At 41.1% G+C, this 22,457-nt stretch overlaps 1 protein-coding gene across 8 annotated transcripts in view; it reads right to left on the reverse strand.

The window, feature by feature from the left end:
- Positions 1–22,457, reverse strand: part of IQSEC1 (IQ motif and Sec7 domain ArfGEF 1) — a 588,187-nt gene that overhangs the window by 249,988 nt on the left and 315,742 nt on the right. The gene's annotated exons all lie outside the window — the stretch shown is intronic.

Genomic DNA, 22,457 nt, shown 5'->3' on the forward strand with positions numbered 1-22,457 from the left:
ATTCAGTGCAGGAAGGTAAGAGGTTTAGATACTGGCCAGCACCCTGAGGCATGTTGGATGGAGGGCACTCCATTAACCACCCCCGGTTGTCGACTGGCTTGAGGGGCTACCTGGTGTGGTGCTGTAGAGGCCTGGTAGGTGCCATCTCCTGAATGCTGAGCAGCACCGGTGTCTGGCACCTGTCAGACCATATACCTACAGCTTCCCTTTATGGGAAGATGGTTTGGCCTTCCTTCATGGCAGCATGGATGGGAGAGTTGCTCTGGGTTGGTTTGCCCCTTAGCAACAGGCAGCAGAGTTTCTCCCTGCTAGCATAGGTTATATCTGCTCACACTTCTGTTTGGTTTGGTACAAGTCTTCTTTGTGTTATATTTTAATAAATATAACCTTCAACCAATCCCTGTCTTGACTCTTAACTCTTAAAACTACTCTACATTTCCCATGGGGATCAATATTCCCATGGTGATTTTCCCATTCCATATCCACTGATTTAATAATAATAATAATAATAATAATAATTTAATTTGTGCGTCGCCTATCTGACCTATGGCCACTCTAGGCGACGTACAATTCAATTGCAAAATGCATCACAATAAAATACAAATAAAATACAATATAACAGTAAAATAGTAACAGTTCAGAGTAATAGGCAATTTGTGCTAAAAATTAACCCTCCCCGGAAGTCCCAAAGGCCTGTCTGAAGAGCCAGGTCTTCAAGGCTTTGCGGAATACGTTCAGGGAAGGGGCATGCCGAAGATCGTATGGGAGGGAGTTCCAGAGAGTGGGGGCCGCCACTGAAAATGCCCTCTCTCTAGTCCCCACCAACCTAGCTGTTTTAGTTGGTGGGACTGAGAGAAGGTCCTGAGTGGCTGATCTTGTCGGGCGGCATAATTGGTGGTGCTGGAGGCGCTCCATCAGGTAAACTGGGCCGAAAACGTATAGGGATTTAAAGGTTAATACCAACACCTTGAATTGAGCCCGGAAAATAACTGGAAGCCAGTGCAGATCGAACAACACTGGGGTGATGTGTTCCCGGCGGTGACAATTTGTGAGTAGTCGAGCCGCAGCATTTTGTATAAGTTGCAATTTCTGGACCGTTTTCAAGGGTAACCCCACATAGAGCGCATTACAGTAGTCTAAACGAGAGGTAACCAGGGCATGTACTTGTTGGCATGTGTGCGTTGTTGTATGAAACAGCATACATTACGTTGGAGTTAAGTTGAGCAAGAAACTTCTTCAGAACATGTTAAGAGTCTTTATTGAAAGACATTAAGGCCAGAGGCTTAAGAGTAAATACATGTAGAGATTCTTCAGTCACCCCCCTTCTGGTACATCTCTCTCCATAGATAAACACAAAAGACAGCCTCTCAGCTCAGAGGCATAATTCAGAAGACGACAACACACAGACTCTGTTAGAACTTTCCCAGTCGCTATCAGATGGCTACCATAGCAACGGCCTTGGCAGTCCGTTCCCAGACAGGGCATAGACATAACTCCCCCTTAACCACAGTTACGTCTTCAAACTTGCAGGCTTCATGGAAAACAACTAGAGACAGTAATGCCTACTGGTCACCAGCCCAACAGTTCCCCCTTTTTCCATTAAGACTGCAAAATATACATGAAATACATCTCCATAATACATAGTTATACAGTCATACATTTCTACAATACCTCTTGCAATACATTTCAGTACATTGCATCATACATTTTCAGTTCAGTACAGTTCAAAATTACATCTCAGTACAGTTCAAAAACTTTATTCACTCAAACTTTGGTTCAACACATGTCAAATAAAGTGTCTCAGGATCCATGTCTACAACTTTATTCATTCCAGGACTTGTTATTAATCCTACAGTAAATCTGTCAGGTGGTTTGCCTAAATTCGCTCTTGTGGAGCGTCTTAAAGGAACCAGAGCTTCGGCTCTCTCTGCCCCCCCATTTGTGCTTGTGCTTGGCACAACCTGCGCAGGAGCTTCCATTTCCTCAGCTTTTCGTTTCTTCGATCTGCGTTTCCCACAAATGAGCTCATTCAAAGCATCTCTGAGAGGTATTTGTGTACCTTCCACTTTAATGTCAACATCTGGCTTAAATTTCTGTGATTGTGTTTGTGTGTCATTTGTTCCTGTAAGAAGGACTGTCTCCCTTTGATACCAAGGCTTTTCTGAGACTTTAATGCTTCTGCTCAGAATTAACTGCTGTGTTTCTGGACACCAAACTCTGTAATATGCATTCTGAAATCCCAAAACAAAACCTTGCTGTGCTCTGTGCGCAAGCTTGCCCCTCCTTTTTCCCTGTGGAATGTGGATCCAGCACCTTGCCCCGAATTTTTGAATGTGTTGTATTCTAGGCTTTCTGCCAGTACGTTTCTCATAAGGAGACATTCCAATAGCACTGTGTAACACCCTGTTGTGAATGTAATTCGCATAAAGAATTGCTTCTGCCCAGAAAGAATTCCCTAAACTGCAATCCAGCAGCATGGCTCTCATTGCTTCCCCAAGCACCCTATTTTTTCTCTCAGCAGTTCCATTGGAAAACGGGCTGTTTGGAGCAGTGAAATTCTGGTTTATTCCCTTACTCTCCAGAAAGTCACTCAATGCTTTACTCATAAATTCCCCACCTTGGTCCGAGCGTATAGCCCCCACCGTGACCAAGTGTTGAGTTTCGATTCTTTTAATGAACAGTTTCAGCTTCTGCTCAGCTTCACTTTTATGCTTTAACAGAAAAAACATGACAAAATCTTGAAAAATCATCTACCAGTACCATGTAGAATCTCGCACCTCCTCGTGAAGCATTTATTGGCCCTGCTAAATCAACATGTACTAGCTGGTAGGGAGCTGTTGTGGTTCTCTCAGCCTCCCGGTTTATTGGTGCAATAGTCATTTTAGCTTGATTACAAGAATCACAATCCATTAACTGTCCACAATCTCTTAAACGCATGTCTTCACTGTGCAAAGGGGTTTTCTTTATCGTGTCAAGGTTTGCATGCCCCAGCCTTTGATGCCATTCATGGACGCAGCCCTGATGTACCTGTGCCTCAGCGTTTAACACAGCACACCCTGCTTGACTGCTCTTTATTACAAACTGTGAATCATTAAGGCTTCCCTGCATACACACTTCATCTCCCCTCATTATAAAACATTGGTCTTTGTGGAACAAAATTGAATAATCACAACTCATCAGTTTGCTAACTGATAAAATATTATGAGCCAATTCCGGAACAAACAAACACTCTGACATTATTCCAAGCTTGTCAAATTTCACCAGACCTTTAGCTTTTACGGATTTCCGTGATCCATCAGCAAGTAAAACAAAGTCTTTCACTTCTTCTGAAACGTAAAACAAACGTCTGTCTTTAATTAATATATGGCTTGCTCCGCTGTCGACAATAAAGTTAATTTGTTCCAAGTCTTTAGACTTCTGTTTACAAACAAAGTTCACACTTCCCTGCTTCAAGCCTCCGTCCCTGGAGTTTCGCTTGATTGCACTATCTTTACGGAGATGCCCACGAGCCCCACAAGACTTCAGCCGCTGCTGCTCCCGCTTGTTTTCCTATCTGCTTTCGACAGCCTGCTCCGGTTCGGCACATTTCTCCTCCTTGCTTCTGACAGCTTCCACCGGCTGGGCTCTCTGTGCCTCCTGCCTCCGCTGCCATTCCTGGGACAAATCCTGCAACGCGTCCCACATCTATTTAGCCGACGGCTCATCTCTCACACACATCAGTTGAGAATCCGATAGAGCCAAAGTAATAAACGCCTGCGCCCTCTGGTCTCGACGCTTCCAGGCCGTGGTCAGTACCGGCGGGGTTTTTTCTTCAATCACGTCCCATAAATCCTCTGTTATCAGCAAAGCCCGTATCCTCGGCTTCCAGCTGCCATAATTCTTTTCATTAAGCCGTTCCATCGGCAAGCCTCCCCCAGACAGGTTTACAGCCATGTTGCTCACCTCCGTCTGGTTCAATCAATCAAGCTGCCCTCTCTGGAACTCTGTCTGCCATTCAGACCAGCAACTTACTCCCGTGTAATGCGCTGTGGAGCGCAACCATTCTCTGCTACCACTGTTGGCATGTGTGCGTTGTTGTGTGAAACAGCATACATTACGTTGGAGTTGAGCAAGAAACTTCTTCAGAACATGTTAAGAGTCTTTATTGAAAGACATTAAGGCCAGAGGCTTAAGAGTAATACATGTAGAGATTCTTCAGTCACCCCCCTTCTGGTACATCTCTCTCCATAGATAAACACAAAAGACAGCCTCTCAGCTCAGAGGCATAATTCAGAAGATGACAACACACAGACTCTGTTAGAACTTTCCCAGTCGCTATCAGATGGCTACCATAGCAACGGCCCTGGCAGTACGTTCCCAGACAGGGCATAGACATAACTCCCCCTTAACCACAGTTACATCTTCAAACTTGCAGGCTTCATGGAAAACAACTAGAGACAGTAATGCCTACTGGTCACCAGCCCAACAGTACTACTAGTGGGAGCTGATGAACAGGCAGGTAGGGTTGCAGCCTATGAATGAGGTGTAATTGATACCAAGCTGCCCGGCTCACTGCCGAGATCTGAGCCTCCATGGACAGCTTGGAATCAAGAACAACCCCAAGGCTGCGGACCTGGTCCTTTAGGGGTAATCTCACCCCATTGAACATCAGGTCAACATCACCCAACCTACCCTTGCCTCCCACAAGTAGTACCTCAGTCTTATCGGGATTCAGCTTCAACCTGTTCCTTCCCATCCATCCACTCACGGATTCCAGGCACTTGGACATGGTCTCCACAGCCAACTCTGGTGAAGATTTAAACGAGAGATAGAGCTGAGTGTCATTCGCATATTGGTGACACTGCAGCCCAAATCTCCTAATGATTGTCCCCAGCGGCTTCATATAGATATTAAATAGCATGGGAGAGAGGATAGAGCCCTGTGGCACACCACAATTGAGAGGCCAAGGGTCTGAAACCTCCTCTCCCAATGCTACTTGTTGATGCCTATCGGAGAGAAAGGAATGGAACCACCGTAATACAGTGCCTCCTATTCCCAATCCCTCCAGGCGCTGTAGAAGGATACTGTGGTCAACAGTATCAAAAGCCGCTGAGAGATCGAGGAGGACAAGACAGGTGAATTCTCCCCTATCTAATGCCCTCCTCATATCATCCACCAGAGCAACCAAGGCTGTTTCAGTTCCATGTCCAGTCCTGAAACCCGATTGGTATGGATCCAAATAATCCGTTTCATCCAAGTGTGTCGACAACTGATTAGCCACCACTCGCTCAATGACCTTGCCCAAAAATGGTAAATTCGAAATTGGGCGAAAGTTATTAGAACTCATTGCTTTTCTTGGCCTACAAGCATTACCTGATAAGTTCTCATAAAATACTGGAATACTGTGAACATGTGGACTATGTATTTAAGAATAAATAAAATGTGCACAATTGACACTAATATCTTATTCAGTCCCTTAGTTCAAGGATCTAAAGATTTACAGTATAGTGCAATTCTATACATGTCTACTCACACGCAAGCCCCACTTAGTTCAAAAGGGTTTTCTCCCAAGTAAGTGGATATAGGACGGCAGCCTAAAGGTAACATTCAATGGGAAACATTTGTGGGGTTTATTAAATTTAACAATGCTTCTAAAATTAATTTAAAGCTTATTTTTAATTAGCTTCCAGAGTTTATCAGCTTTGGGAATTGTGCAAGCTCTTTGGAAAGTAACATTCTAGTGTAATAATATTATATAAAATAACCATTATGCATTTTCAAATGGAAAAATAGCTTATCAAGACTTGTTCAGCTTATTCTCTTAACCATCATGATTAATAATATGCATAAGAGTAGCAGAAAAAAGCTCTGTCTGAAGTAGCTTAATATAGCCTGTATGAAAGAAGCTCTGCAATCAGATCCTAGATGATTAATATTTCAGATTAAGCTGCTCATAGGCACATCACACCATTATTACAGCATACTTAAATTTCCAGTTCACCCAAATCCTAAATGTGCTCATCCTTTCATTTTAGTCCACACTAAATAGTTCATAATCGAAGTAAATGCTACTGTTCTACAGCACTGAACACATTTTTAATCCTTCATTGCAGCAATATTTTTTTTTAAAAAAAATAAGTACCCCTTTCACTGAAAAATGTGTTAATAGACAACTAGGTATTTCCTGAAACGATTGCAATGATTTCAAATATGTTCAACAACATGGGCCTTAATTCCTAACTGGAATATAATATTTGGACCACAGGTTTAGGATCAGTATTGATACAACCATTGAATTTTTCCAGTGAAAGCTTTACAACTATAGTTTCTGCCAACTCTTGCACCTTTCAATACATTTAATTCAGAGAATTATAGGGAATTTTTAGAAACTGGAGGGTAGGGGTAGGAAATGTAACAAAAATCTTTTCAGCCATGCAATATACTACCTATACAAACTGGAGAATCCCCCTCCTTGGAAATTTTAAAGGAGAAGCTAAAGGAGTATCTGGGAATACTTCTGTGATCATCTGGAGAAACCCACCAGATTTTCCCAGTTATCTCATATCTGTTTAGTTTCTATGCGAACTACGGCTTTTAGTGTAGCGATAAAAGTAATTTGGAACACTCTTCTTAATGAAACCATATAGACACCTACAATCCCGCTATTTTGTTGCTTGCTGAAAACTTATTCGTTTTGTCAAGCATTTTAAAAGATTTTAGTTCAGTGTTGGTCATTTCTTGTGTATTTTATAGTTTTTTATTATATTTTATTATTTTGTTGCACACCACCTAGCTATTTTTTGACTTGTTTGTTTGTAAATATTCTTATACAAAATAAATTATTTTATACTTGTAGGGTACAGTATCAAGCTGTAGATACTTGTAGGGTACAGTATCAACCTACAGAGTCCCTTTCAGCAAATTCCATGTTGCTCTGAGTAGGCTAACTTTAGGACATCCTAGATGCCATTAAAAGCCCGGTGAATTTTGTACACCTATAAATTGCAAAGTGGAGTGAATGGGGGATAGGTGAAGGTCCATTATGTGAAGTGGAATGTGTGGGTCAATAAAGCTAAACCTTGCTCCTTCCCCACCTCACTACTGAGATCCTGTGTTCTCAGCGTGGCTCACTTCTACCAAATGAACTGGAAGAAAATTGCTTGAGTGGAGCAGTAAGTTAAGGTGTGGGCAATTTTACTTGCCTAATTCCTTCTGGCTTCAGTATCATGACCTTTTTTCAGGATGTTATGTCTACTTGTTGACATGCTTTGTGCTATGAATGTTGCTTTAATGCTATGACTTAAATACTCCCCAGACTTTATGAGTGCACTAGCATTTCCCCATTACCACTGAATTCTGCCTACAGGCAGGACCATTCAGCTTCACACATACATGAGAAGTCTGTCATTAAAGCACAAGCTGATTTTTTTCCCTAGTGAAAGCTCTAAGACTCATAAATATTTGATCAAGACTATAGCAAATTGGCTTAACACCAGGAAAAAAAAACACAATGGGAACTCATCTGGTAGATGGGTCATGTGTAGTATGGACCATCTGGGATTTGAACTTTCTACCTGACCCGTGACCAGACAGTGTTTGTTGTCCTAATTGTTTAATTAGCAAGATCTATGCTTCAAATGAGAGGGGGGGGGGAGAGAAAAATGCAAACTCTAATATGAGAGATCCTTCCCTGTTCGTTTTATTTTTTTTCCACTTTCAAGAGTTAAACAAGCAACCTAGAGTGTGATATAAATGAACTGGATCTAGGACTTGATCAAGTTTTTCCAGGCAACTGAGATTCACTGATTCGGAATGCTCATCACCAGCATATTCCCTGATATTGAACTCACTCAGCAGAAAGTAATGGCTTGAGCATATATTTGTACATTCTAATAACAAGAAGAAAGGTCTGGCTAATTTATTACAATTAGGAAAATTATCAGCACAACTGGAATTGAGAAAACAGTAAATACTTGTGTTTAAATTGGCAAGTCATGCCATTCAAAGAAGGCTTATGTGTTTTGATAAAGATTTGCCTTTAGAAATATTTTCTAATAGTATAGTCAGAAAAGCTGTCAACATGGCTTCAAGTACTGCTTAGGTTAATGTGATTTACAATCTAGAAGGAAGTTGTGCCAGGAAATCCTGGTTTGGTGACATATTAACTTTAAAGCCCTATGAAAATCAGAAAAAATGTTAGCAAATATGGGTGCTTAGATATTTCCAAACCATCAATTTTAGAGTTGAAACTGATTCTGTATTTTAAAACTTATCTACTATGAATTAGAGAGGAACAATTTATGACTTCTCTGTGAGCCTAAAGTATAGCAGCAAGGAAGATCTAAGAACCTACACATAAGATCACCTCATATACATAAGAATTTAGTTGACCTTCAGTATACAAAAGCAGTCCTTATTCATACACGCTTCCATTCAATGAACATCACATTATTAAGCTGATCACCGTGCTCTACATATACAGCATTAGAATACCAAAGTGGTGTTACCTGAGCCATAGAACCTTGGTGTGCCTTTGCTAATTTTGAGTCTTGGGAACTCACCTTTCTTTGGTCTGAGCAGCTCCATGGAATCCTGATCCTTTTCCAAGGAAAATTCAAAATGCTAACTCCCACATCAACATGCCTGTAAACTTACACGAAAGGTCTGCCCCAGCTCCCACTGTCATCTGAGGTAAGATGGGTGGCAAGCCACTGCGATGATTACCTTCAGTTATGTTGTCCTGGTCTTTGGAATAGTCTCCCAAAGTACTTTTACCTAGCACCTACATTTATATTGTTTTTGAACCAGGAGATGACCTGTTCATTCTCACAGGCTTTTTAACTGCAAACATTAACAGTATATTTTTTTCAACAATTTTCTTTTTGGTGTAAATATTCTCATCTTTTAAGGAATGTATTTGGGCAACAGTAAATTTTAGAAGAGGTAAACAGGTTCCAAATGCAAAATTAGGTGTCTGTACATACCAGACAGCATTTTTCAACATTCCAAGAACATTTACTCAGAAGTAAGTGCCTCTAAGCTCAGTGGGGCTTATCCCCAGAAAATGAATTTAGCGTTGCATCCTAAGCTCCTCAGAGAAACTGAACCAGGCATGCCATGTTAGAACAGTCTCTTTTGCATATTTATAGACATGCTATTTCTTTAAATGAAGAAGACAACCCTGGTAAGAGCAAGAAGATACTGCTGATGTTATGAAAGAATGCTACTCATTACCACAATACAACATAAAATAAACTATGTCAAGGTGCAGCGCCATGAATCTCCAGGAATCTTTAAAAGGCAGATCAAAGTGTAATTAACTCAAGTCTATATTTAATTCAGAGGTTCATGGCACACAAATTCTCACAGCATAATGGAAACATTCCTAGCATGAAAGCCAAACCAACCAATGGTATACCTGACACTTTCTAAGTCTACACAGACTTGTAAAGGCAAGAAATACTGAGGTGCTTAAAACATTATTACACAATTTGAGTATCAAATACTGTGTGCATTTAAAAAGTGAACAGAATTTGTCAGACTTTCTTCTTCAAGTTATTCAATGAAACAACTACATTTATTTAGTAGTATAAAACATATTTCTTGTCAAAAATATTTTTTAACAGACTGACAAACACAGAAGTTCTTATATATAATTCTGATATTAAGAGTATGTAGCCTGTATTCAATTAAGTCTTACTCAGTCATGAACTAAGTTAGTCATGCCCAGAGCTTGGAAGATTACTTTTAAAAAGTAATAAATTACAGTTACATGGCCCAAAAAAGTAGTAATTACCGTTACAATTACAATTGCTCTGAAAGTAACTGATTACTTTTTCTCTAAAGGAATCACTACATTACATTTCAGTTGCTTTAAAAAAAAAAACGCCTACAAGGTGTTGGCCTTGGCTGCTGCACATCTAAGTAGTCTAAAACAACATTAAAAATAAACACACACATACAGAGGTAGTAGAATAATTCTTTTTATCCATAAGATAGCAATGGTGGTCTCTCCACTGGTAAGGGAGGTGGGGAGGGAGGCAGAGGCCACTACTCAGATCTCTGCACGTCACATCAAGTGCAACCTCCCCATTCAGCCAGTAAGCATAATCTCTCTCACTTAACCACCTCCCGGACTCTGCCCTGCCACCAACTAAGGGACACTCACCCAAGCAAACATTTTCCCCTGAGATGCAAAAAAGTTAAAATACTGCAAATGCAGCACAGTAGCTGAGAGGGTGGTGGAGGCCACTTTGTGTGTCAAGTGCAAACACACACGTTGTCATCTTTCACCTCCACAGTTCTTTATCTCCATTCTGCTTCTGCCTCCTTCTCCTCCTTTATCCATGTTCTTGCCTTCTGGCTCTTTTTCCCCTCCACTCCATTTTTTAAAACAATTGTTTTCTCCACTCCACCCCGTCTCACTCTCCACCTCCTCCCTTGTTGCTTCCAACCCACCCACAGATCATGAAGATAATGAAAGTTAAACAGGAAAGCACAAAAGCAGGACTACAGCTGAACGTCAAGAAGACTAAAATAATGACAACAGAAGTTTTATGTAACTTTAAAGTTGACAATGAGGACTTTGAACTTGTCAAGGATTATCAATACCTTGGCACAGTCATTAACCAAAATGGAGACAATAGTCAAGAAATTAGAAGAAGGCTAGGACTGGGGAGGGCAGCTATGAGAGAACTAGAAAAGGTCCTCAAATGCAAAGATGTATCACTGAACACTAAAGTCAGGATCATTCAGACCATGGTATTCCCAATCTCTATGTATGGATGTGAAAGTTGGACACTGAAAAAAGCAGATAAGAGAAAAATAAACTCATTTGAAATGTTGAGGTGTTGGAGGACAACTCTGCGCATACCATGGACTGTGAAAAAGACAAATAATTGGGTGTTAGAACAAATTAAACCAGAACTGTCACTAGAAGCTAAAATGATGAAAGTGAGGTTATCATACCTTGGACACATTATGAGAACACATGATTCACTAGAAAAGACCATAATGCTGGGAAGAACAGAAGGGAGTAGAAAAAGAGGAAGGCCAAACAAGAGATGGAGTGATTCCAAAGGAAGCCACAGACCTGAACTTACAAGATCTGAACTGGGTGGTTCGTGAAAGATGCTATTGGAGGCCTCTGATTCATAGGGTCACCATAAGTCGTAATCGACTTGAAGGCACATAACAACAATGGTTTGCAACAGGAGTAAACGTTCAGTTGTAGATGGTAATACTGGAACGTAGCTCAGCCAGAGCAGATCATAATTCTTGGAGGGCTCTTGTTTCTGCCTATCTGTTTGTCATCAGAAGAAGGTTGCTTGATGTCCAGACCCACTGTTGTTGCCACCTTTATGGACTGTACTGTGGAATTTTGGCTAAGTATCTTCATAACTGCACTGACTTTTCCCCACCACCACCCTGATCACAAACAAGGGCTGCTAGCTGTTTCTATAACCAGTTTTGGTTCACCCTGATGCTTCTGCATCTGATGCTTTACACAGGAGGAATCAAATGGGAAACACACACAACCCAAACTCAGCTGGGTTGCACCATTTATTTATCAAATTTATGTCCCACCCTTCCTCCTAAATGGCAGCAAACAACAAGCAATAAAACCATACCAACATCTTACAAACAATTCCAATAGAGCTGCAGACTGGGATAAAGGTCTCTACCTAAAAAGCTTAAAAGGTGTACAAGCTCTTAGGAACAAGGTTCCACTTAGAGTGTCCAATGTCTTACAAACAAATAATTTTACATAGAGTCAATTTAAATTTACCTATTCCATTCTCCCCCGCCCCTGTACTCCTTGCTTGCATGATATTTGGAAGAAGCAGAGTTAAAGATAAATGACCCAACTTTGCCAGAATGAATCATTTTTTGCCAGAGCTGTTTCAGACTCAGTTCGATTAATCTGGATTTATGCACAGTGATTAAAACAGAGTGCATTTCTAGACACAGGGATCATACACAGTTATGAAAAAAATGCATGTCAGTGTGCATGCCTCTTCCTTTCTCCCAAAGCCATAGTGTCAGGGGCTGCTGTTGCTAACCCTATGCACTTGACAGTCTCATAACTGCTCTGGGGTGACTCTTAGCAGTCACAAACAAGACCAAAACAACAAGTGACAATTCATTAGAATAACATTGCATGTGTTTATGATTTTATTTTACTGTAAAAATTCTACTTCGCCTTTCCCATACAAGTCTTCAAGAAGGCTTACAAAATGCAGTGAAATTTAAAACAATGGGTGGTACCCAATACTGGTCATATTCAGGGCAGACCTATTGAAGTTCATAGATCTGAAGTTCACAGAACTTTGGTCTATTAATTTAAATGGGTTTATTCTGAGTAGGACTAGTATTGAATACAATTCCCTGACACTAAGACAACAATGCAAAAAGCAATACAGAACAAAAACTAGCAGAACCACATGGATTTTAAAAGGGAAAGGAGGCGACAGGCATGAGGGAAGAGACAGTGACAGGCGCGAGGGGGGAGGCGACAGGCACTAGACGAGAGAGGTGACAGGCACGAGGGGGGGAGGCGGCGACAGGCACGAGGGGGGGGAGGCGGCGACAGGCGCGAGGGGGGGGAGGCGGCGACAGGCGCGAGGGGGGGGAGGCGGCGACAGGCGCGAGGGGGGGGAAGCGGCGACAGGCGCGAGGGGGGGAGGCGGCGACAGGCGCGAGTGGGAGGCGGCGACAGGCGCGAGGGGGAGGCAGCGACAGGCGCGAGGGGGAGGCAGCGACAGGCGCGAGGGGGAGGCAGCGACAGGCGCGAGGGGGAGGCAGCGACAGGCGCGAGGGGGAGGCAGCAAGAGGCGCGAGGGGGGAGGCAGCAAGAGGCGCGAGGGGGGAGGCAGCAAGAGGCGCGAGGGGGAGGCAGCGACAGGCGCAAGGGGGAGGCAGCAAGAGGCACGAGGGGGAGGCAGCAAGAGGCACGAGGGGGGAGGCAGCAAGAGGCGCGAGGGGGGAGGCAGCGATAGGTGGGAGAGGGCGGCAGGACAAGTGGTGGGGCCACACACACACACCATCGTCACTCACCACAGCTCTTCACCTCCATTCTGCTTCAAAGACCCTCTGCTTGTCTTTCTCATCAGCCTCCCTCCTCAATCTCTCAGTTTCCAACTCCCTCTGCTTGTCTTTCTCATCAGCCTCCCATCTTAACTTCTCTCTCAAATACTCTATATAAGCGGGATTGCTTGAATACCCTTCTGGGGTCTCTTCCCTGACAGGTTGTTTTTGCTGGACAGTTGTAAAAGCTATCAGTGCTACCCGCAATTCGTCTACTCCTTTACCCTCGTGAGGTAAATTGAATGTTATGCACTTCTCCACCAGCTCTTCTCTTTTCATCTTTATATATTCAGCCATGGTGTTGGAGTTCACTCACTCTTTGCCACACACTCTTTGCCAGTCACTCTCACAAGTAATCTTTATTTGTTATTTCTGTTTGCCACACCACTTTTAGGGACTCTCTTTTGTCTGTATCCCACCGCTACAGCCACCACCTGTGACGCCTTTCCCTGGCTCTCCCTGTCAGGTTCCTACCTGCTTGTGGCTACTGCCTTTCACTAGGCACCACCAGGGACTCCACCAGCCCGGACTGTCCTTTTTTATGGTTTCTCTCTCCACTCTAGCACAGATTTCACTAGATCCCCCTGCTAGGCAGCACCACCAGTCACGTTCTATAACCAATGTTCCCAGAGACTTTGTCTGAGCCTCTCTCTGTCTGGTTACTTTTGTGACTCCGTGCTTATGCTGTTCCCAACCCCCTTGTATCAATGTAGATAACTCATATAACTCAGGGTTGCTCTGGATACTTATGTTATTATTCTCCTCTTCATCACTGCCACCATTTGTTACTGTTGCCCTTCAGCCTTGGTAATTACCTTACCCTCCCTTCTGGTCTGTGAAACCCCAGCCAAGGATCAGGCCTTCGGTAAACCAAAATAGTATTTATTAACTAACAGAAATAACAAGATTACTTTTATAATGGTACATAAGCATATGGTTTCATCTATTCCTGTGATACTTGTCTATTTATTAACTAGAACTCCAATTCCCTCTTTCTCCACACTCTCCTGACATCCACCACCTAACACCCACCTCTAAACACCACCAAAACAACCCACAAAAACCTCCCAGATTCAACTGTCATTCTTCCATTTATACTCTCAGCCATTCCAACGCTCAGCCAATCATCCAGCATTCTACTGCTCATCTACTCCCCCTCCTCTTTCATTCCACTTACCATGTATCTTCTATACAAACAGCACTTACCATATTTACATTAATACAGGAACATCACACAGACTTCCCCTGTTTCCCTCCCCACGTAACATCCAAATGTAATTCTGGAAACGTTACAGTTACAGCTGAAAAGTAATGAAATTACCACTCGTTCTGTTACAAGCAAAATGTAGCAAAGTTACCCACTCATTATGCAAAAAAGTAATAAATTACAAGTAACTCATTATTTGTAACGAGTTACTTCCAAGCGCTGGTCATGCCTACTAACTTCAATGGGTCTACTCTTAGTAGGACTAGCACTGAATACCACCATATGTATGTGTGTGTGTGTATATAACATTACATTGAGTTACAAATGTCTATAACAACATGGCAGTAAAACACTTTAGGAACTGTAATTTCTTAGAAGCGTATTGTACACAGTCTGTTATCTTACTATATAAGCAACAACATAAATGCAATTAGATAAACTTCTGCTCACCAGATATTTAAAAGCCAATTTACTCAAGAATGCTGCTAGATCAAGAAGTCTAAATATGTGCATTTGCAACACTTGGATTTCATCTCCATAAATTCTCCTGTATTTGATTGAACCAAAGCTACTTTGTCATACCAAAAAATTATCACTGTAAACTGTCATGGAGATCACTAATAAAATATTTCAAAATTATGACTTGTTACAGTACATGCTCAAAAACATCACAGAATGATGCGAGGGCTCCAGCAAGTCCATCCCAGTCTGGGGTTAGTATGGATCCTCCTGACACACATTCTGAAAGATGTGAAGTAGTTAAAAGCAGTTAAACTAGAAAAATAGTGACACATTTAATACTGACAGAGCAGCTGTCCTCTGTTGCTGCTGTATGCTGGAACATATAAATATCCTGTGCTGTAAACACCAGACTTAATGAGCATTAACTTACCAAATATCATCAGAATAACTCTCCTGTCTCAAGTAAACAGTTCTTTCAGTCTAGTGATATTTGTGCTTCTTTATCAGGAAGCTCTTCGTAAACGCGCTGTGTAAATAAATAATTGAACTGTTTCTGTTCGTTTCTGTAGCCAGACTAGATTGGGTTTCTCATGTCTAGTGTTTCACTACATACTGCCAGTTCTCTGTTTCACGCAAATATAGACCTTTAGCATAACTTAGTCTTAAGGGCTAATAAGGTACACTAAAAAGTTCAGCTGAGAAAAACACACACATACTAGTTTAGTTAAATGTAAACATGAATGCATACCTTTTTGAGAATAAAGGCATGTTCAGTGAGTCTTGCTATTCAGTTCAGCTCGGGCATGATTCTGCCAGAGTTAAACACTTTTAAATATTATTTACTTAAATAGGAGAGTATTAAAACATGCTTAATAGAACTGCTCAAATAAATGGGGTAGAAAATGCTTCAGTTTGGCAAAATTATGCCCTTCAATTTTAGGAGGTACAACCGATACAAGACATTTCTTTTCAAGAAATCTTTATGTTAGTCTTTGAAATATGTTTTACTGTTTTAGTTAGCAATGGCAGCTGGTGCCCTCTAAAACTGGTGGGGCTGCTATGATGTCACAGGGGCATGGCCAAGGTCTGGTTTTCTTCCTATCCTCCTGCACTGAAGATTCTATATGGATGCTTAAGTATCTCAGTTTTACAAACAGAACCTAAAGAAACTGAAAAGTGCCTTAGTTTGGTTTGGAAGTGGTCCACAAAAGACAATAAAATGATTGTTAAAACAAAATGAGCATTTGTTTAAAACAATATGTATAAAAACAATGGTTAGAGCATTGGACTAGGATCTGGAAGATGCCCACTGAGCCACGAACAACACTAGAAACTCTTCTAACAATTCTCTATTCTGCCTGCCGGCCTACACACCCACACCCACACCCACAGAGGGAAAGAACATAGTGGCCGCTTCTTTCTTTCAAACTCCTTCTGGTTAGATGCAAAACATCGATCACCCCCCACCCACCAGGATCCATTTGGGTACTGCTTTCCCATCCCCCTCCCCCTCCCATAGCCAGCAAAAGGCCCATCAGGGTCAAGGCCTACCCCCCCCAACAACTGCCATCCTCCTTCCCTTCCAACAGCAAAAGGCCCATCAAGGCCAGGGCATTCCCCCCTGCAGCCACTGCCATCCTCCTCCTCCCTCCCCCTCCCCCAGTCAGCAAAAGGCCCATCAGGACCAAAGCATACCCCCCCGTGTGCCAGTCTGCATTTCCCCCCTTGTTTCCCATGCAGCAACATACACCCACCCACCTACTCTGCACACTCAAGTTCTGAATGAAACTCGCTCAGAAATTTTGCAGCTGCTTTCAAAGGCTGGCAGGAGAGAAAGTATCATGCTTCCTGCTGCTTTAACTTGCTGCTTGCAAAAGCAAGGAAATAGCAATGCAAACTCAGAAAGGAGCCAATGCAGATTGTAAATGCATGCATCTGATTGGCTCAGATTGAAATGTATTGTGGAGGCTCTTCATAGTCCTGCCCTAATGCTATGGAACTTCTAATGCATTTCTGAGAGGGGACTCCTGATTGGTTAGAGCTTATTCTTTGGGAAATAAAGTCAAAATGGTGGTCCTGGAAGTATTCAGGGGACCCCTGACCTCCCTAAGCCACTCCTACTAGAATATTAGCCCTGGAGACAGGGGTGGGACCATAGCAATGATTCTGATTGGCTGTGCTACCCAGAGATGGTTGGCCAGAACAGAAGATGGACAGAAACAAGTCCAGAGTGTCTCTAAATGTGAGGTACTGTATTGAATATGAATGTAAGGAACAGAGAAGGGATTGGGCTATAAGTTTGGAGACGTTAGGGTGGGCAGTGCCCCACCTGCTCTTAATGAGGGGCCTCCACTGTTAGTTAATATTCAATTCCATTGAAAGTTGCATGTTTCAATTTGCCTTTTTTATCACTTGTAAATCTTTCCTTTCCCCTCCATGTCTTATAGGTTGACACACAAGCAAGAGTTCAGAACCTCCCAGCAATGTTCCTGGACTGTTCTAGATCCTCATCTTGGACTCCATCTGCTCTATACATTTAAGGCAGTATTTTACTACATTGAACAGTCATGGCTTCCACCAAAGAATCCTGGCAACTGTAGTTTATTAAGGGTCTGAGAGTTACTAAAGACTCCTATTCTCCCCTCACAGAGCTGCAATTCTCAGAGTAGTTTAACAGTCAATCTCTCTTCCCAGGGAGCTCTGGGAATTGTAGTCTTCTGAGGGGAATAGGGGTCTCCTAACAAATCTCAGCACTCTTAACAAACTACAATTCCCAGGATTCGGGGGGGGGGGAGCCATGACTGTTTAGAGTGGTGTAATACTATTTTAAATTTATAGTGCAGATGGGACCTTGCCCTCCAAGGTACCAAAGGTGTGGCAACTTTGTCTCAAAGATTTTCCTGAGCCATGCTACATTCTGCATTCATTTGTCTTTGATAAACCCAGGGGTCAGTAATAACACAACTCCCTCACTGAACCAGAGAGCTCTGAACTGGGTTGTAGAGTCCATTGGTTATCCAAGGACGAACTGATGATGTCCTCATCCTGGCATAGTATATGTCAGTCTGCTTTTGTACTCATATGTCTGTGAAACCTTTTGGACTCTACCCAATGTGAAAACCTTCTGATGTAGCAAAGATGTAGTGTTTTTATTGAACCCTAGCTACATCAAAGGACAATCAAGCCAGCAGAGAGCATCTGCCATGCTAAAGTGAATTGTAGAAGCCATTATGGGATTACCTCATTCCACTGTATGCAAAAACTCTACAGAATGGAACTGGTCACTTTCCCCAATTCTCAGTTGCACAGCCTCTTCCTCTTTAGAAGATTAAAACTCACCAAAGTTTTGTCTTCGTCCTATCCTTAAATGATACAACTTGTATCCAGGACTACTATGAAACATGCTAGCTTGCTGTTTGCCTACAAAAATATTTTACCACAGATGCAATCAATACACTGAATATAAAGGAAGATAACTAAAACAACATGGAAAAATTTAGTACAGAAAGAGAAAACAGCACCAAAGCTACAGGAGGAGAAAAAAGCACCATGACAACTCACATGTTGAAGGAACAAATGTTTTACTTTTTCCAGATGTGTAGATCATTGAAGGCAAACCATTGACTCTTTTCTTCCATTCCAGGCAAATGGAACTTTAAGACGCAAGCATAAAGCTATGTATTACTCTCTTGTAAACCCTGCAATTTGTTCCCTGTGGGTTGTGGATTTGCTGATTAAGACTGTTCCAGTCTACTTTTATAGCCAGTAAACCAAATCCTGGGAATATACTATTCAAGCCACACTATTAAAAAAATTGGTAACTCAATACCTAATTTATTTTATCCCCACCCTTGTGTACTGTATATTTGGTTTTGTACTTATATGGTTGTGCAGCTTTGGCTTGCCCAGCAGAGCAAGGGCATGCAACAGACATTCTGTGCAATTCACCTATTCAAGTGAATGGCAAAACTCTTTTATTACAACAAAGCTGGATAGCGCCTATTACAGTAAAGTATGTTTTAATATTTGCAGAGATTTATGTAGTTCTCCTTCTAATTTTACAGAGTATTGATCATTTTGTGCATGTTGGCAACAAGAATAATCACAGCCCTATAGCTGAAGTTCACCCACTTTGGGATACAAAATCCAGACTTCCCTTTGACTGAAAAATCTCTTACCTCTTTTATACCCAGTTGATCATTGCGCTCACCAGGTGACTCTTGCAGACACCGACTTATCAGGAGATCTGTACTGCACAACATAGGAATTGGGCCTTTAGTGTTGTGGCACCTACACTTTGGAATTCCCTCCTCTGTTATCTTTTTGATGCCTACTAAAGATCTTCCTCTTTCAACAAAAGTCCCAGGCTATGGTCTGAAGGCACATGAAGCCACCACCTTGCTGAAGTTAAGCAGGTTTGGGTCTGGTCAGTGTCTGGATGGGAGACCACATGGGAACATGTATGCCACCTTGGGTTCCATGGCGAAAGAAAGGTGGGGTATAAATGTAATAAATAAATAATAATAAATAAATAAACAATCCTTTTAAGTAAAGACATCCCAGTCTGTGTCTGTACTGGAATTGTTTTTCAAGATGTTTTTAAAGCTTTTTTTAAAATATATTTTAAATACTTATTTTGTTTTAATATATTTTAAAGTCTGATTTTAAGATGTTTTAGTGTTTTTAGTGTTTTGCTTGCTGCCGTGGGCTTCTTCTGGGAGGAAGGGTGGGATATTAATTAAGTAATTAATTAAAGTCTTTTTCTGGAAGAGGGGGATGTAACAACCATCATCCACTTTTTATAACCTCTTGGATAAATCAGTGAAATGTACTCTACACTGAACTATCCTTGAAAAGGATTTAGAAGCTAAAGCTGGTACAGAATGTAGCTGCTCAATTCCTGACTTGGGCCCAGACAGGAAGGAGGATTTATCTTCAATACGAAATTGGTTGCAGAGGTTACTGGGTAGTTTCTGGGCCCAGTTTCAATTGCTGATTTGACTGATAAAGTCCATTGCGGTTTAGGTCTAATATTTCTCAGGTGGTGACTGTTGGCAAGGGCTATTAAATAAATATATGAGGTTATTTCAGAATTTATAAACCACTCCACATTCAGAGAATACCCTGAGCAGTGTACAGAAATACAATATAAAACATAACTTAGATAATAAAATAGTATGAAAATATAAAAACCAACAATAATTAAAAACTGCAGAAATAACAGACTAATTTGGTAAGGCTTGGGAGCAAAGAAAAATATTCAACTAACAATGAAAACATCATCAAGAGATACCTATACATGGTTTCATGATGATTTCATTGTTTTATTTTCTGTATGGCTTGTTTTTATGCACACTCCTTAGAAATGCAAATGATTAAGCGGTATATGCATGTCATGAATAAATAAATGAAAAGATGGTGAGAATGACCTCTCATGGCTAGACTAAATTGAAGCACTTTTTACAAAGTCAGAAAACTGCTGGTATCATAAAATAAAATAAGGTAGCATATACAACTCCGTCCCTTTGGACCCTTCCCTGGATTTCTGAAGATACATTTTGCCTATTTGTGGTATTCTAGTCCTCCCTCTATCTTACGTTGCGGCATCTATATGAGTTTTCATGACCCAAATTTCTACTCATTCAGGTGAGTTAATATAGTCCAAACTGAAATAAAATATCACCCTGGAATTCAATTACAGTTCTTATATTTTGCCCAATCTTGTTTGCTTCAGATGTCCTCTCCCTTTCCCCTTCATTTCAGACAAATTACAGACAGCTTGGCTAAGAGCCCATGGACAAGGGGTGGGGAACAGTTTTTGGGCCAAAGGCTGTGTTCCAACAGTCAATAAGGTTGGAACAATACTCAGTCACACACCCTTAACACATACAATAACAAGCACACACAAAGTTATTTTCCATGAACATAGAGGCCTATATTTAATTCATAGTAATTCCACTTAAGTTTCACCTTACATTTTCTCCATAGAGAAAGAAGATGGCAATCATCATCAGTGCAGTGCTGAACTGCATGCCTTGCCTTACAGGTATTCAACACCTCAAGCTTCAAAATGCAATTGCATCATCAAAATTGCATGCACGTAATTGCAAAACGCAGGGATGACTTTTTGTATATTTGAAAGTAACCCAAGTGTCTTTGCTGAGCCATTTCCCCCTCTGCTTTGATATTGCAGAAGATATCTTGCATAGGAAGAAATTAATGCACAGCATTAATTAATTGTCCTTTTCAGCTAGATTCCATTGAGCGGCTGAGGGACCCCAAGGGTAATGGCTGTGAGCCATATCTGACCTGCAGGGTCAACCCCACAGATTAGATACAAGACAAAAATATCCCTTCAACCCTACTTTTTAAATGACAGATGAAGTAGCCCTTGGATAACAGCTAAAATGCAATTTGATGCACCTTATTCAACTTCAATCTTTAAAGCGTTTGATGGGAAACTTACAAATAAGGAGAACATTATTAACAAAGCCAATATAATTACTTTATTTCTTTCCTGCTTAGATATACTGATATACTTTTAGCACTGCAATGCTTGCCCATGGGACTATACCCACAGAAACTAGAATGCAGATTAAAGGATTTATCTCCTTGTGATCTGAGCATGAAGATGCCGTAAGCCACAGAAATTAATTGGCAAATCTGATTGGTACAATCATCTGGAAAACCCCTCAGTGTTTGTGTTTTTGGATGCGACACACTTCTTCTATTTGTGCATCACTGATAGAGTATGTACTAGTGTTTACCTTTTGAACATATATGTTGAAGGTTACTTTCTAATGTCCTTAATGTCAGTATTAACATTCATAAGATGATGGAATCTATTTCCATATAAATTAAGTTAACATCAGCAAGTCACTTTGCTAATGCCCCTCATCTGACCCCAAACCATTCTTTGTATTTTGTGGAAATGCTGAAGTAATCAATCCCACTTTCTATAATGAGTTGGTCATCATATGAACCCCTTGTGATACACTGCTTCATCAGAATTTTTACTTTCTTAAATCTTAAGAAAGAAAAGTCTAAGGTAAATGCCAAGCTCCATTAAAAACAACAACAAAAGAGCTGGTTGTGAAAGTTCATGCAGAAATCCAGACAAGACTGTTTCTTTGGCACAGTGAATAATTACATAGTGTGAAATGCTGTAATTATTTAGATTATGCTTTTCCTTGAAGCACACAAAACACTCCATTCGAAACATACAGCTCTGCCACATAAAGAAGTCATAGCATGAAATGGATAAGGAAGTAACTCTCTAAGTCACTGCACGTAAACACCATTAACTCGCTTAATGGTGCCATTTCCCAAATAAGCTTCACTAGAACCTACAGTATCAGAGCTTGGAAAAACATTCAGTGCATCAAATGTGAATTGCATAACACCACAGTCTGTCATTCTGTGAAACAGAAGACCTTTTAAATATATAGAACATACAGATAAGACTGACAATACAACAGAAAACCACATTTAAATTCAGCTGTTCCTTTTGCTGTTTTGCTTGTATCCCTATACAGTTCACTCACAATAGCTGTGACTCAAAAGTAGTAAAAATAAATGGGGAAATATTAATAACAATTTTTATAGTACTTAACATTCAACATTTGGACAAATGGATTTCTGTAGGATTAAAATGCAGTTTTGAAATCAAACACAATTCTTTAGAAAATATATTCTCCATAAATCAGCATTTGCCACTACACAA

The sequence above is a fragment of the Rhineura floridana genome, chromosome 3 (genome assembly GCF_030035675.1).
Source record: "Rhineura floridana isolate rRhiFlo1 chromosome 3, rRhiFlo1.hap2, whole genome shotgun sequence".
Taxonomy (NCBI): Eukaryota; Metazoa; Chordata; class Lepidosauria; order Squamata; family Rhineuridae; genus Rhineura; species Rhineura floridana.